The 14,775-nt window shown below is 40.8% G+C and overlaps 1 long non-coding RNA gene across 1 annotated transcript in view; it reads left to right on the forward strand.

The window, feature by feature from the left end:
• Positions 1-14,775, forward strand: part of LOC149523600 (uncharacterized) — a 57,812-nt gene that overhangs the window by 38,435 nt on the left and 4,602 nt on the right. The window contains exon 2 of the long non-coding RNA XR_016350667.1: positions 13,829-14,765. This is a non-coding gene — a long non-coding RNA (uncharacterized LOC149523600). The remainder of the gene's footprint in view (positions 1-13,828; positions 14,766-14,775) is intronic.

Below are 14,775 nucleotides of genomic sequence, written 5' to 3' on the forward strand. Positions count from 1 at the left end.
CGGGCAAAAGTCCCTTTTGTGCAAAAGGGCCAGTGTAGACAGCAGAGAGTTGTTTTCCACAAAAAAAAGCCCCGATCGCGAAAATGGCGATCAGGGCTTTTTTGCGGAAAAGCACGTCTAGATTGGCCACGGACGCTTTGCTGCAAAAAGTGCTTTTGCGGAAAAGCGTCCTACCAATCTAGACGTGTTTTTCCGAAAATGCTTTTAACGGAAAAGTTTTCTGTTTAAAGCATTTCCGGAAAATCATGCCAGTGTAGACGTAGCCCTAGAAACAGAAGAACTGTAACTGAAAGTGGGAAGAACTGCTAGACCAGGGGTTGGCAGCCTTTCCAAAGTGGCATGCCAAGATTTTACCCTCCTGCCCTGGGCCGAGCCACTCTCCCGGGATGGGGGGGACACAGGAGATCTCTCCACCATGCACCCCGTGGACCACCTACCTCAATGCAAACCTTGCCACGGACCACCAGTTGCTAATGGAAACTCACTGTTAATTACATAATTATGCCGAAGTCATTTTACTAGCACTGCAGCTAGGGAGAATGGTTTCATTTAAATTATTAAACCGATTAAGCATTTTAACTTTCTCATGTTAGTTTATCAAAGTGCGATTGGCCGCCCAGCCCCAATCTGCAGAGCTGCCCCAGCCCCTCCCAGAGCAGGAGGCAGAGCCTGTAGTGTGGGGAGGGGAGGATTAACCCCTTAGCTCCTGGGAGCTGACACCCAGGCTGGGCAGGGGCAGCCCCAGGGACATGGAGCTCAGCACAGGCTCTTGCTGGGCTGCCTCAGCCCTGATGTCATGTCGTGCACCTCTTCCACCCTGCCTCCCCTCCAAGCTGGAAGCCAGAGCTGGTGGTCCAGCCTGCAGCTATCCAGCAATTCTGAGGCTCGTGGGGCTGAGCTCCCACCCCACGTGCCACAGAAAATCAGCTTGTGAGCCACTTATTGCATGTGTGCCATAGTTTGCCAACCCCTGTGCTAGAGCAAAGCCAAGAGACCCTGGCCTGTGAAGGGCTTTACCTGAAGTAGTAATTAGGGTTAGAAATTATGACTTGTAATCAATTCTCAGTGAATCTAGCTTAGGTTGTGTGCTTTGTATTATTTTCTTAATTTATTTTTCTGTTTGCTACCTCTTTGACCACTTTAAATAACTATGAAAAGGTGTATTTTTAGTTAATAAACTTACTCTTAGTTTATAATCTTACCCAGTTTATGTAAGTTCCATCTGAGGTGGGGGGAGAGAAGCTGTGTATACCTTCCTTCACATTGCAGAAGGAGGTGAACTACATATAGCTTTGGGTTTGTACCCTAAAGGGTGACAGTGAACATCTGGGTGCTGGAGTAAATCCCTTAACAGGAGTCCTCCCCAAGCTGATCTCAATGTCTGTATCTGCAGTAGAGTGTGGCCTTGCCTGTAGGGTTGCTAGAGAGCCTGGCTCAGCAAGACCAGGTAAAAGAGAGCCTAGGCTGACAGAGAAGTGGGGGGCTCAGTGGTGTCTAAGCATCTGAAGTGACATCTCAGAGGTTCCAACATGTGTCACACATGCTCTGGGTATCCCTGAAATATCTGGCACTGACCACTGTCAGAAAAAGAATCCTGGATTAGATAGACCATTGTCTGTCCAGTGTGGCCATTCTTGTGGGCAGCAGGTAGGTTCCTGGCATGTGGCAAGAGAAAAGGGGGTGGCACACTGAACCTTTGGCCTCAGGCAGTAGGTGGAAGGTTTTAGGGACTCTCCCAAACAGAAATGGGAGGTGGCACATCAGGAGAGTTTAGGAAAATGGAAGGAGGCCCTCCTGTGAGCAATGAGTTTAGCCTACAGAAGTAACTATGAGCGTGTCTATGTTGTGGCTGGCAGCATGCCGCACAGCCCAGGTAGACAAATTTGCACTGGTGTGCTAAAAGTAACACTGTGGATGTTGCAGCCTGGATGGTTGCTTGGGCTAGCTGCCCATGTTCGACCTCAGGGTGTGAGCTCAGATGGCTGACCCAAACCACTGATGATGCAATGTCCACATTGCTATTTTTAGCACACTAATTCAGCTAAAGCTAGCAGGAATTTGTAGGTCTGGACTGGAGGAGAGTCACTCCCAGCTGCAATACTGACACTCCCTACATGTGCAACCCTCTAATAAAGGAAAGAGCACTATCCATGGGTGAGTGGAAGACAGTGATAACCAAGGAATCCTCTAAAATCAGCAAAACACATTTCTCCAAAAGTCTTTTCTCACAGCTGGCGTGTCCCATTATCTCAGTGTCATCCTGCCCCACCCCCTAGGGAGAAGTGATTACAGAATGTAGTGCCTGTAATCCAGGGAAATATAATGCTGCTTTAAACAGCATTAACTTTTGCACTACAGCTCCTTTTCCTGTCCCCCACTGCCTCATTTTTGGACAGAACTACAGCAGTAATCTTAAAGCAGATGGGTGGAATAAGGGGGCCCTGGACAACTCCTTCCCTTTTCTTGCCATCTTGTCACCTTCCAGGTGAAAAAAATGTGTCTCATTTGCTGCTGCATTGAACATGCTGATATGTTGTTGATACATTTTTCGTTCTGGAGCCTTTTTTTGGTGGAAGAAAACGATGCGACTTGTGTGCTCAGCACACAGTATAGAATCAATTCATGAGATATGCAGTGCCATGAGCATCTCATGCACCATGACATGTTAGAAAGTGGGAAACTGATTCCTTTAGTGCTTAATTTTTTGAAAGAGTGGCAAGTTTAGATTGTACTCTTATTACAGTCACTGGAGGTCAAATGCAAACATTACCAAAAAACATTGCCATGTTTTAGATAATTGGTCCCCAAACTTTTCCTTTCACAGTTACCAGTGTTTGTAATTATTGTGGGATAGAAAAGGAGTGTGTTTAACCTGTCCCAAAAGGAGTCACTTTCAATTTAAAGAACCTTTGCAAGATAAGGGCTCGAATATAGGGTTGCCAGATGGTTTCAACAAAAATACCGGACACACTTGACATTACATCACAATCTACACTACATCTTATTTAGAAAATACTGGACATTTACATTTTCTCAATTTGTTTCCTGAACAAAAAGCTAAAATACTGGACTGTCCGGTTCAAAACCAGACACCTGGCAACCCTACTCGAATATCAGAGCCCTATGCAAGTAAGAGGGGAGGAGAGGATTCCCAACCCACAAACTATCTGCTCTCAAGCATCTGCTGTAAGGCTAGTTCAACCTGTTTTTCCCACTTTTGAAAGAATGGAACTAAATAGGGTTCATCCGGAGCCTCTCTTGTTGTTTTTAAATTGTTCCATCAGAGCTGAAGTCACCAGTGGCAGGACTGTGTTTCTACCCAACCACTACAATGACCGAGAGCTAAAATCACTAGATAATGGGGCAGCGTTTTTGTCCAGTAGGGATGTTGAAATGTGTGTAAGTAAGTAACGGTGTAGCTGCTGAAAATTTCAGTGGTTACATTGTTACAAAGAAGGGTGGCAGTCGGGGGAAGCTGGTTTTTAAGCCAGTTCTCTGCATGTACCAGCTCCCGCCTGACACCCACGCTGCTGTTTCTGAACTGAGAACATTAACTGATGAGCCTGTGCTCAGTTACACTTCCATATCCCTACTGTCCAGCCTGCAAAAGAGTTGAAAATTATGAGAGGTGGGGTGACTGATGGCAAGTAGAATGGCAGCGAAGATGCATGATGAGTAAGATGTCTCTTTACCCTCTGCTTTGCCCTCCATCACACCTGGGATGGAAAGTGAACTGTGCAGGTACACCTCTGAATTTTGTGTCTACGCTGACCCTGGGCTGCAACTGCAAGTGGGGTGCAGAGGAGGACTGGGCATGTAATGGGGCCTTTGGGGATGCTAGATTTAAGAATCTGAGGGGAAAGGGACACCACCAGGCCTATTTGGGAATCCATCATTTACTCATGACTTATTTTTCTGAACCCTGTTTGTGGTGGTTTCCCAAATTAATGCCAAGTTACTTCCTTCCTTTTATTAAAAGTTTTTTTTCTACGCTCAGATTCTGCTTGTGAGGAAGAATTTCCTCTCAGAGGTGCCCAAGGGTGGTGAGTGAATGTCCCAGGTTACTGGCTGAAGGCTCGAGCCTGTTCTCTGTTGGATATATGGAAAGGAACCCCTGGATCTTAAACCCGGCCCTGGCTGCTGCTGGCTCTGCCTGGCAGAAGAGTTACATGTTGTTAGTGATTTTATTTTATGCTATTATACTGAATTGTGGTTTTGCCTGAAATGTTTTGTTGTTCATCTGCATGGGGTCAGGCTATGTTTTGCTAATTTTAAGGCACCACGTGTTAGCTGTTAATTGTGAACAGGATTATCAAACAGTGGCTGAGACAGTTTATTCAGTTGCTGCTTGTGCTCTCACACATCAGTGATCAACATGCAGAAAGCTGCATTTAGAAAAGAATACAACAGGAAGGATTCACTGTAGTAATTCACTATGGTGACTTATCCTGGACCTGAAAATGTTTCTAAAACATACATTGAAGAGTTGATAAACATTGAATGAAACAGCATCCTGATTCTTTCATTCATGCCTACTATGCAGCAGAGAAATGGGGGGGTTTACTTTTACTTTTTGTAAATGCCTCAAGATCTGAGCATGCTCTGCTGCAGCAGGATACAGAGCAGACTGCAGCTCTGTTCTGTGTCTGTTAAGGAAGTGAGCCCCACCTCAGCTGAAATGGGCAAAACATCCTTGGTAAACAGACCACTGGGCAGAGCTTTTCACAATTAGCAATTATTCCACAAACCCAGCTGGCCACTGCCCAACTTGAACTGAATCTGTATCCTCCCACATCATTTTGCTTAGAAACTATTTTTACTTTTGAACAATAATACTTGCTAGCAACACCCATCCTGAAGGACATGGCCTGTTCTTACAGTTATGCAAAATCTTGTATCAATTAACATGCCATCCCTTTTAACTAAAGTGAAAGAGGCCTAGATGATGAAAGTCAATGACTACTACTTAATAACTTGGCCATTTTAATTAATGAAAGGGAAACAATTTGTTCCACAATGCAGTATTGTTATGCTCTACCGCACACAAAGGGTTCCTTCCAGTTGTTGTGACAATACGTTTTTCATGATGCTCTTTTGGAAAGCGAATGAGCTATAAATTCGTCAATCAGGAGACAAGCTGAAATTTCCAGGAATCATTTCCATTCCCACATTGGACTCAAACTGGGCCCCAAAGACAAAAGGTGAGTGTTTTAGTGTTTTCAGTTCCTGAAAACAGGATCATGCCATAATCGAGGTTTAGCAATTGACCTCTGTCATCTGACTTGTAACTAAGCCATGAATCCTTAGCTATCACCCATAAACATGTGGAGCAGGCAACAAGGGTGGGGTGTGGGAGACTTGCAAAAAGCTGTTTGTAGCACTATACGTCTGGCCTCACTTCCACACTGGCGCAGGCCTTGGTATAATTGAGAACTTGAGCAGAGGTAATCTAAATGAAGGCTCAATGACTTCTTTGTTTTGGTCTTCACCGAGAAATCTGTAGGAATGCCTAACATAGTGAACGCTAGTGGGAAGGGGGTAGTTTTAGAAGGTAAAATAAAAAAAGAACAAGTCAAAAATCACCTAGAAAAGTTAGATGCCTGCAAGTCACCAGGGCCTGATGAAATGCATCCTAGGATAGTCAAGGAGCTGATAGAGGAGGTATCTGAGCCTCTAGCTATCATCTTTGGAAAATCATGGGAGACAGGAGAGATTTCAGAGGACTGGAAAAGGGCAAATATAGTGCCCATCTATAAAAAGGGAAATAAGAACAACCCAGGAAATTACAGACCAGTTAGTTTAACTTCTGTGCCAGGGAAGATGATGGAGCAAGTAATTAAGGAAATCATCTGTAAACACTTGGAAAGTGACAAGGTGATAGGGAACAGCCAGCATGGATTTGTAAAGAACAAATCATGTCAAACCAATCTGATAGCTTTCTTTAATATGATAACGAGTCTTGCAGATGAGGGAGAAGCGGTGGATGTAGTATACCTAGACTTTAGTAAGGCGTTTGATACAGTCTTGCATGATATTCTTATCAATAAACTATGTAAATACAACTTTGATGGGGCTACTATAAGGTGGGTGCATAATTGGCTGGATAACCGTACTCAGAGAGTAGTTATTAATGGTTCACAATCCTGCTGGAGAGGCATAACAAGTGAGGTTCTGCAGGGGTCTGTTTTGGTCTGTTTAATATCTTCATCAACGATTTAGATATTGGTATAGAAAGTACGCTTATTAAGTTTGCAGATGATACCAAGCTGGGAGGGGTTGCGACTAATCTGGAGTATAGGGTCATAATTCAAAATGATCTGGACAAATTGGAGAAATGGTCTGAGGTAAATAGGATGAAGTTTAATAAAGACAAATGAAAAGTGCTCCACTTAGGAAGGAACAATCAGTTTCATACATACAGAATGGGAAGCGACTGTCTGGGAAGGAGTATGGCAGAAAGGGATCTAGGGGTTATAGTGGACCACAAGTTGAATATGAGTCAGCAGTGTGATGCTGTTGCAAAGAAAGCAAACGTGATTCTGGGATGCATTAACAGGTGTATTGTGAGCAAGACACGAGAAGTCATTCTTCCGCTCTACACTGCCTGGTTAGGCCTCAGTTGGAGTATTGTGTCCAGTTCTGGGCACCGCATTTCAAGAAAGATGTGGAGAAATTGGAGAGGGTCCAGAGAAGAGCAATGAGAATGATTAAAGGTCTAGAGAACATGACGTATGAGGGAAGGCCGAAGGAATTGGGTTTGTTTAGTTTAGAAAAGAGAAGATTGAGGGGGGACATGATAGCAGTTTTCAGATATCTAAAAGGGTGTCATAAGGAAGAGGGAGAAAACTTGTTCGTCTTGGCCTCTGGGGATAGAACAAGAAGCAATGGGCTTAAACTGCAGCAAGGGAGGTTTAGGTTGGACATTAGGAAAAAGTTCGTAACTGTCAGAATAGTCAAACGCTGGAATAAATTGCCCAGGGAGGTTGTGGAGATATTTAAGAGTAGGTTAGATAAATGACTATCAGGGATGGTCTAGATGGTATTTTGATCTGCCATGAGGGCAGGGGACTGGACTCGATGACCTCTTGAGGTCCCTTCCAGTCCTAGTATTCTATGATTTTATGATTAACCATTACTAGCTGCTTCAGGTTCCAGGGGCAGGCTGTTAAGTGGGGATTGTCAGGGTGCAGTGGCCACATGACTGACACTGGGTGAGCATAACTAGTTTATATCATTCAGGGACTCCCCCACATTGGGACACTCACTAACCACCTGGTTACACTCCATGTTTCTAGTCTCTTTGTGTTGCTATAGTGAGCCCAACAATCTGAGATATGTCCTATAGAAAGCTAGAAAAGTGATGTGTCAAATACAAAGGAGGAATGGACAGTTGAATCCAAATTTATCAGGGATTTCTTTTAACCGTGCTGCTGCCTCATTAGTGCCAAGTACAGGAGCGTGAGTTCAGTTTTTCAGTACGTGTTTGAGAGTTATGTCTTTCAAATGCATCTTGGTTTTCTCAGCGGATTGTTCAATCACATCTTGGAGTTTATCTGCTACCAAAAGAACAAGTAGCAGAGCTTTATGAGCCTTTGTGCAAAGAAAATTTTGCATTGTCAAGATGAAAATGATCAGTTTTTCATTCAGAGCAGCTGAATGTGCAAACAGTTGATTTAAATAGCATCATTGTTTTTTTTTCCCTCAAGGAGTAAATAACAAGTCAGTTTTGAAAAGAATGTCACATGACAGACCTGATCCAAAACTCACAGCAAAGTGCTGGAGGGAACAGTGTGGAAAGCCATCTTTAGTTCTTGTGCAAATGTCCCAAAATGAAAAATTTCTGGTCTGATGTTAGAAAAATAATCCAAGAGTTATTTTAGGAATATATAGCTCCAAATTCCTACTTTTAGGGTGTAAATCAAGCAAATGTCTGGATTCACTGAAATAAAACAAAGATACCAGTAGATAACTGTTTAGAATCATTGTGACTGTGGCCAACAAATGTATTTCATCACTATGGTTGCAAAAACAAACACCAGCCAAAGTACTGTCGTTGACGAGAATAAAATAATTAAGGGAAATGGAAACATTTTGCTGCCTGGGTTAGACTAAGAACTGAATTATCTGAGGAAAGATGAATATGTGTACATGTGAAAGAAGTGGGGTGAACTGGATACAGATAAATCATTTGATCCCTAATCTCTTCATTGACACTGTCAATGAGTATTACAAATTTAGTTAAAAACCCACACCTGACTTGGATCCTCAAGTCTGAAGCCACCTCAGCCCCATATATGAGTGGTGAATGGGAGGGAGTTGGTTCCAAATCTCTGGCTCTGTGCTTAACTCTACAGTTTTGGGTGTGAATTAGATCCAAAATTGGAAGGGACTTTTTTATTGACTACATGATTAGTGAATTACCCACCCTCTTATCTTTACCTTGTTGTACAGTAGGGGAAACTGAGACAGGCAGGTTAAGTGATTTGCATAAAAATAGCATAGGAGGAAATAGAGCTGAGAAGTTATTGGCTTCTAGTCCCATGCTTGTTGTTCTAGACTACTGCTAAAGAAAAACATGATCTTTACTCTCTAGACTTACATTGAAACTAAGTAATAGAGCCAGACTTAAAAAGAGACTATGGACTTAAGTAATACATTGATGGACTTCCAAATATTTTTGGCATCGCTGTATTTAAAAGTAAAAGATAAAGTTCCATATTTATATTACAGTTTATGGATAGCCATAAACTTTACTGCAAATGTTTCCTCAGTGGGAAGAAACTTTACGTTCTTGTCAGACTTGCATTAAATCTACCCCACGTTATCCAAATGATTTTGTACCGTGCATGGTGCTGAAATTTACTGAAACTAACAACTTTCAAATAGTTTCTTTACTTTAACTGTATATTTTATACGTTTATAGAACAGTAAATCATATAAAAGTATTTCCCCCTAGTCAGCAATAGGAATGACATCATAGAGAGAGAATGTACACAGTGCAGAAAGTGTCCTGCTGGTTTGTATTAGCTCCCCTGGTCAGACACATCCTGTGTAGCATTAGTTAAGATTTACCAGTCTGAAAATAGACAGGCAAAGAGTTCCTTGTAGCAAGAAATTTCTTTGCAGCAATCTTAGGAACAGCTTTGGAAGGTGAATACATGGTCACTATTAGTTGGACTAGAACTGTGGTCAAATCTAACAATGACATAACCCATTAAAAGAAAACATGGTAGATTATAAAGGCAGACACTATTATAAATGGTCTTTTACAATCCCCACATCCATCCAGATGGACAGAGAGGTGGGAGCCTTCCTAAAACAGATGGGAAATTCACCTAGTCATGGTGGACACGACAGGCCCTTTGACAACAGGGGATGGGGAGATTATATTTGATTGCCTACTGGGAACCAGACAACAAATGATATTATGCCATGTTATGTCCTCTGTCACTGGAATGCTCTTCATAAGGTTCACATCTGTTGATTCTTTGGCACTAATGTTTCTGATAGTTATATAATTAGTGATATAACACATCACATACCTAGAAGGTAAATCACACACATTTCTTTCCTTTCCTGAAACAGAAATGGATTATTCATAAGGGTGAACTGAAAACCTCTGTATAGAGAGGGGTCTGCACATATATGCACATAGCTTGCAATAACATCAATAAGAGCTGTGTGTGGGAATACTGAGTGTCTGTAGGGAGTATGAAAGGCAACTTCAGTATTCCTTCCCCGCCCCTGCTCTCCCTTCCTGAATACAGAACCTATGCAATCTCTTCTGAAATACATGCAGTTGAGTATTGTAGGTTTTTAAATAGGTTTTGTTTTAATTTTGTGGACTGACTAAAGCTGTTTGTTGACTTACTGCTGGACACAGCCAAATGGGGTCTCTGTTGGTATGCCTGTCTCTTGTCCTTGACCCCTACATTTCTTGCATAAATGATTGTAACCCTGGAAGGATAATCTTGTCCTTCATTTCTAACCCTAGTGAAAATTACACAACAGAGCATTTGTGTGCTGATACGTGGTAGACAAAGCCTTCTCAAACATGTATGGTGCTCATAGCTTTTAAGAGGTCTGTGACCATGTCTAGCCAATGACAACTGTGCAAATGTCTACGTACTGGTGGCAGTAAAGCCCCACTAGTATTGATATAGTTAATGGGGGTGGGTTGAAAAGAGAGGGAGGAGATAAAGGAGAGCAATGAGTAGAAAAAAAATTGTCTGTTTTCTAAAAGATCCCAACTCACTAGCATAAGGTATTCTGTGCTGATGGGCAGGCAGTGACACACATACAGCTATTTCTGTCTGGCATACAAGTGTTTAATTTGGCATCTGTTAGTTTATCAGGCAGCCAAATTTTTTTTGAGGGGATCACCATGTTTAACAGAGAGCAGTCCTTGTCCTTCTCCATAACATGCTTAGTGGATGTGCTGGAGCTGCCATTTCACTTCCCCCCAATCACCTCCTTGACTTCAACTCACTGTCCAAAAACCCTGCCTTACTTTGTAATTAAGTAGCAGAGTATTAGTGGAGGATTTAGATAGAAAAGGGGTGTTTATAATAGCTTGAGACCTTTATTTGTGGGGAGAAGGAGCAATGATAAGCTCTTGATAGTACTCAATATTCTGTTGTTGGATTTTTTGTTTTTGTTTGTTTTTTTTTCTTTTAAGGAGCTGGTATTAGCATTTAGTTGTTCTGTGAAAGTTCCTCTTGTTTTATATAGTCTGCCTGGTCAGTAGAATGATGAGTAACAGCTAAGGGAGTGTGTGTATATCACTTCGATTTGTTTGAGAAATCCAAAGAATAGCCGGAATTTAAGATCAGAATAAAATGTAGTCACTTGTTTCTTGTGTTCATCTGTATGATGTTAAAACTTTCACCAGAAACAAGTAGCAGTGTCTTTCCTTTGGCATATGATTAATGAATGACAACCTATTTTGATGATCCTATCTATGTGACTTGTATCCTATAGAGGTCCTTTGGTGCTCAGATTTTTGTGGAAACACTGGTATTCATCCCTCCTTGCTTGCTCATGCAGTTTAATTTAAGCTTGCCAGAAGTACATTTCTTAATAAAACTCAAACCTGTTTCTAATTCGCTCCTGGATTTTTAAATATTACTACTGTGAAAGTAGCAGCCTATTTCCTCTGCAGTAATTTTCTTACGTAGACTGCGAGCTCTTTGGGGTAGACCATTTGCCTTGTCTCTGGGTCTGATCTTGCATTGCCTGTGCATCCCAAACTCCCATTGACTAGGAAAGGACACAAGGGGCCTGATTCTTTGTTGTGTTCAAACTGCTGGTACTGAAGAGCTACAAACCAGCACTAGAGTTATCACAGCCAGCCCTTGGAGCATCCCTCAGCAGAGAAGAAGGGAGAACATGAGACTTCCCTAAAAGGTAGTGTATATACAGGGGAGCTGACAACCTCTACAGGCCCTTGAGCAAGGGGGGGCAATTAGGGACAGATAGCTCAGGGGTTTGAGTATTGGCCTGTTAAACCCAGGGTTATGAGTTCAATCCTTGAGGGGGCTATTGAGGAATCTGGGGCAAATCTGTCAGGGATGGTACCAGGACCCAGGTGATTGGACTCAATGACATCTCAAGGTCCCTTCCCATTCTATGAGATAGGTATATCTCCATATTATACCATATTCAATAGCATTGTGGTTGCTCTAGACAGCAGTGGAAAGTCTATACTAACAGGACAAAGTTAATAAAGCATGTTAAAAAGCAGTTATAGAACATGTTTTAGGGACTCATCTGGGTGCTGTAGTGGCAGGCCTATCTATATATGAAAAAGTGTTTCAGTAGTTTGATTTTGAGATGTAACTTGATTGCATGTGTGTTGTGATGCAATAAAGTGAAATCCTTATGCTATTTGTCCAGGCACTAGACTGCGGAAATGCCAATACTCAGACAAGAACAAAAAAACATGCTTAATTGTGTTTTAGGATGTGTACTGATCTTCTGGAGTAGAGGCACTCTCACTCCGAGGAGATAGGTGTCATATAGCAACCTAGATCACGAATGTCCCATATAAATAATTAGTAAAATTCAAATTCTCTGTCTACCTAGAACAGAAGGTTGAACTGGGACCTGGTATAAAAAGATGCAACTGCAATAATTATTTTATACTAAAAAACTTAGTCTAGCAGCATCTTAAAGACTAACACCAGGCCTGAATCCAGCCTGAAGTGATTACACAGTAGTATGCAATTCCATTTTGCTTTATTTGAGTTTACAAATGCTGAAGAACCTCATCCAGACCATAATTTTGTTATTAACAGACTTTATCCTCCTGTGCCAATTTTGGTGGATAATCCAAATTTTCTAATGGACCCTTCAAGGTTAATTAGATACTGCAAAATAAATCAAATACCTTCCCTGTATTGAGACAAACCAGTAAGAAATGCCTAAAACGTTTTCACTTAAGTTTAACTAATCCATCAGTAGCACAAATATGTTTAGATGTAAAATTCTGGATCTTTTGCTCTAGTGATAGGATAAACGCTATTTTTTACATTGTTTTATATGAGAACTCAAAATGTGTTGTATAATTTGCTTTTAACAACATGCTTTATTAATTTTGTGTCTTGGTAGTGTAGACTTTTCACTGCTCTCTAGTAAAGAAACCACAATGCTGTTGAGTAGGGTAAAATAAAGCTACAGGCATAGCATTTATAATCAGATTTCTAAGGAGTGCTCCAAGAAATGCTATTATCATCAGTGTTCTTTCGGTACACCTCAACGTAAACTAAATATTCACTCTAAATCACAGAATTGCAATTTTTAAATAAAGTTGTCTATCCACTCAGATGTTACAGTGATAGGGGATTAATAAGTACTTAGATGACCTCAGTATTATTTATTTAAATTTGCTGGGCTCTTTTTCCTTACATCATAAAAAATTGTAACAGTAAATCTTTTCTGTATGCTTAATCCACGGAAGTAGTATGGGAAGTATCTTGGTATATAGTTCAGAATAGCCAGTATACACAATGAAGTGCTGGTTGCTGGCATCTGTGTTCTATAATGATCTCTCAACCAACAATATGGGTTTAGTCTCAGACAACCAGTGTGGAGACCCTGAGTTTATCAACTTCTGCTTTATTCAGGCTTTTCATCAGCATGGGGTTTATATCAGCAGCTGTATCCAACCTCTATTTAGCCTTTATTTTTAAATTAATTATACAGAATTCTATCATAAAGGTGCCAAACACTACAGATTACAATAGTGTCACTGAACTGTTGTAAATGTTACTCTGGGATACTGTAGTTTTGTGTGTATTATTGTTTCTTTTAAATGGTATCTTCACAAGGGAAGACATGACAGATAACAGCAGGGAATGGAATTTGTTTACATTTAGGATGGGCAAATTCATTTTGCTATTGCTTGAATGTTGTGGATTTTCATTCTTCTTAGGAGAGATTGTGAAAGGGGGTCAGTAAGAAGGAGAGAGAAAAAAATCAATAAAAAAAGGTGGAAAATGGAGCCAAGAAAGCTTAGAGTGGAAAATAAATCCAGTGAATTCTCTGTCTAAAGGGGTAAAGAGGGAGAATGAAAAGCTCTAATGCAAAAAAACACATGTACCAGCCTAAATTATAGGGAGTGGTCTATATCCTTGACAGTACAGTTAACAGTAAAATGTATTTATTAAAAAAACCTAAATCACTTTTTAAAAGAAAGATGGATTTAAATTATGGAATAACCAGATTCTGAACCTTAACTAATTTTATGAACTCGGAATATAGTTTGAGACGTTTGCAAAACCTTGACGTATAATTTTAACTATTTTGTATATGTTTGTTTCTATTGCAGTTATAACAGCTACTGAAACATTGTGAAATTCCCATAACCCTCAACCGAAGAATGTCTAATTTAATGGATAATGCATCTTCCTTAAGATTAGAATGCTGGTGGGTTTGGTTTTTATTCCAATATCTCTGCCTATCTGTTTTTCTTTTCATGGGATTTGGATGACTAAATTTTTACTATTTAATCTATCTCAAGAAATACTATGATATCTTTTGATCTATTAAGCAAGCAGAACTCTTAACTTTAGCCTACTCAAATATGACGCATCTGACTAAACCATTTCAGCATCTTCCTTTTTAAAAAACACAACATGGCAAATGAAGAATGTTCCTTTAGGATATTTTGGACACAGACAGGGCTTTGCATGAGCAAGTGAAGGTGTTTTGTTTGAGCTTTATAGCTACTACGTGATATGTTTAACTAGAACAGCACTATGACTGGCCTTTTTGTGTATGGCAGACATGGTGCTGCTATGTAATAATCTAAGAATACTGCTATAATACTAAATGTGACCTGCTCAGTGATATAGTTACTGATGGACTGACTATATGGGTTTGAAACATTCTTATATGAACACATTAGTTAGCATCGCAGTGAACTGTTGGAAAAACCAATAGGAAAACAACACAATGGCTCTAGATAAGTAGCCTGGGAAAAAACACTTGGAGGCAATTACAAGACAATGTCCTATGCACTCCAGCCTGAAGTTGCACAGCTATTTTGGGTGCTAACAGATCAAAGGACTATCAGCAGTCAGAAGGTGACGGGTTCCGGAAAGAGGGTATGTGATCAAAAAGACATAGTGGCCTGTTTTGGAATATGCTTAGAATTTCTGAAGCAGAAAAGAGATTGTGAGTTAAGAGAACAGTTTATGCCACTCGGACTCTATAGGAAACGAAGACGCACCAGGATCCCTATCTGAAAGATGGATAGACACTTGGTAAGTTATA

The sequence above is a fragment of the Pelodiscus sinensis genome, chromosome 14 (assembly GCF_052426305.1).
Source record: "Pelodiscus sinensis isolate ZL-2025 chromosome 14, ASM5242630v1, whole genome shotgun sequence".
Lineage (NCBI taxonomy): Eukaryota > Metazoa > Chordata > Testudines > Trionychidae > Pelodiscus > Pelodiscus sinensis.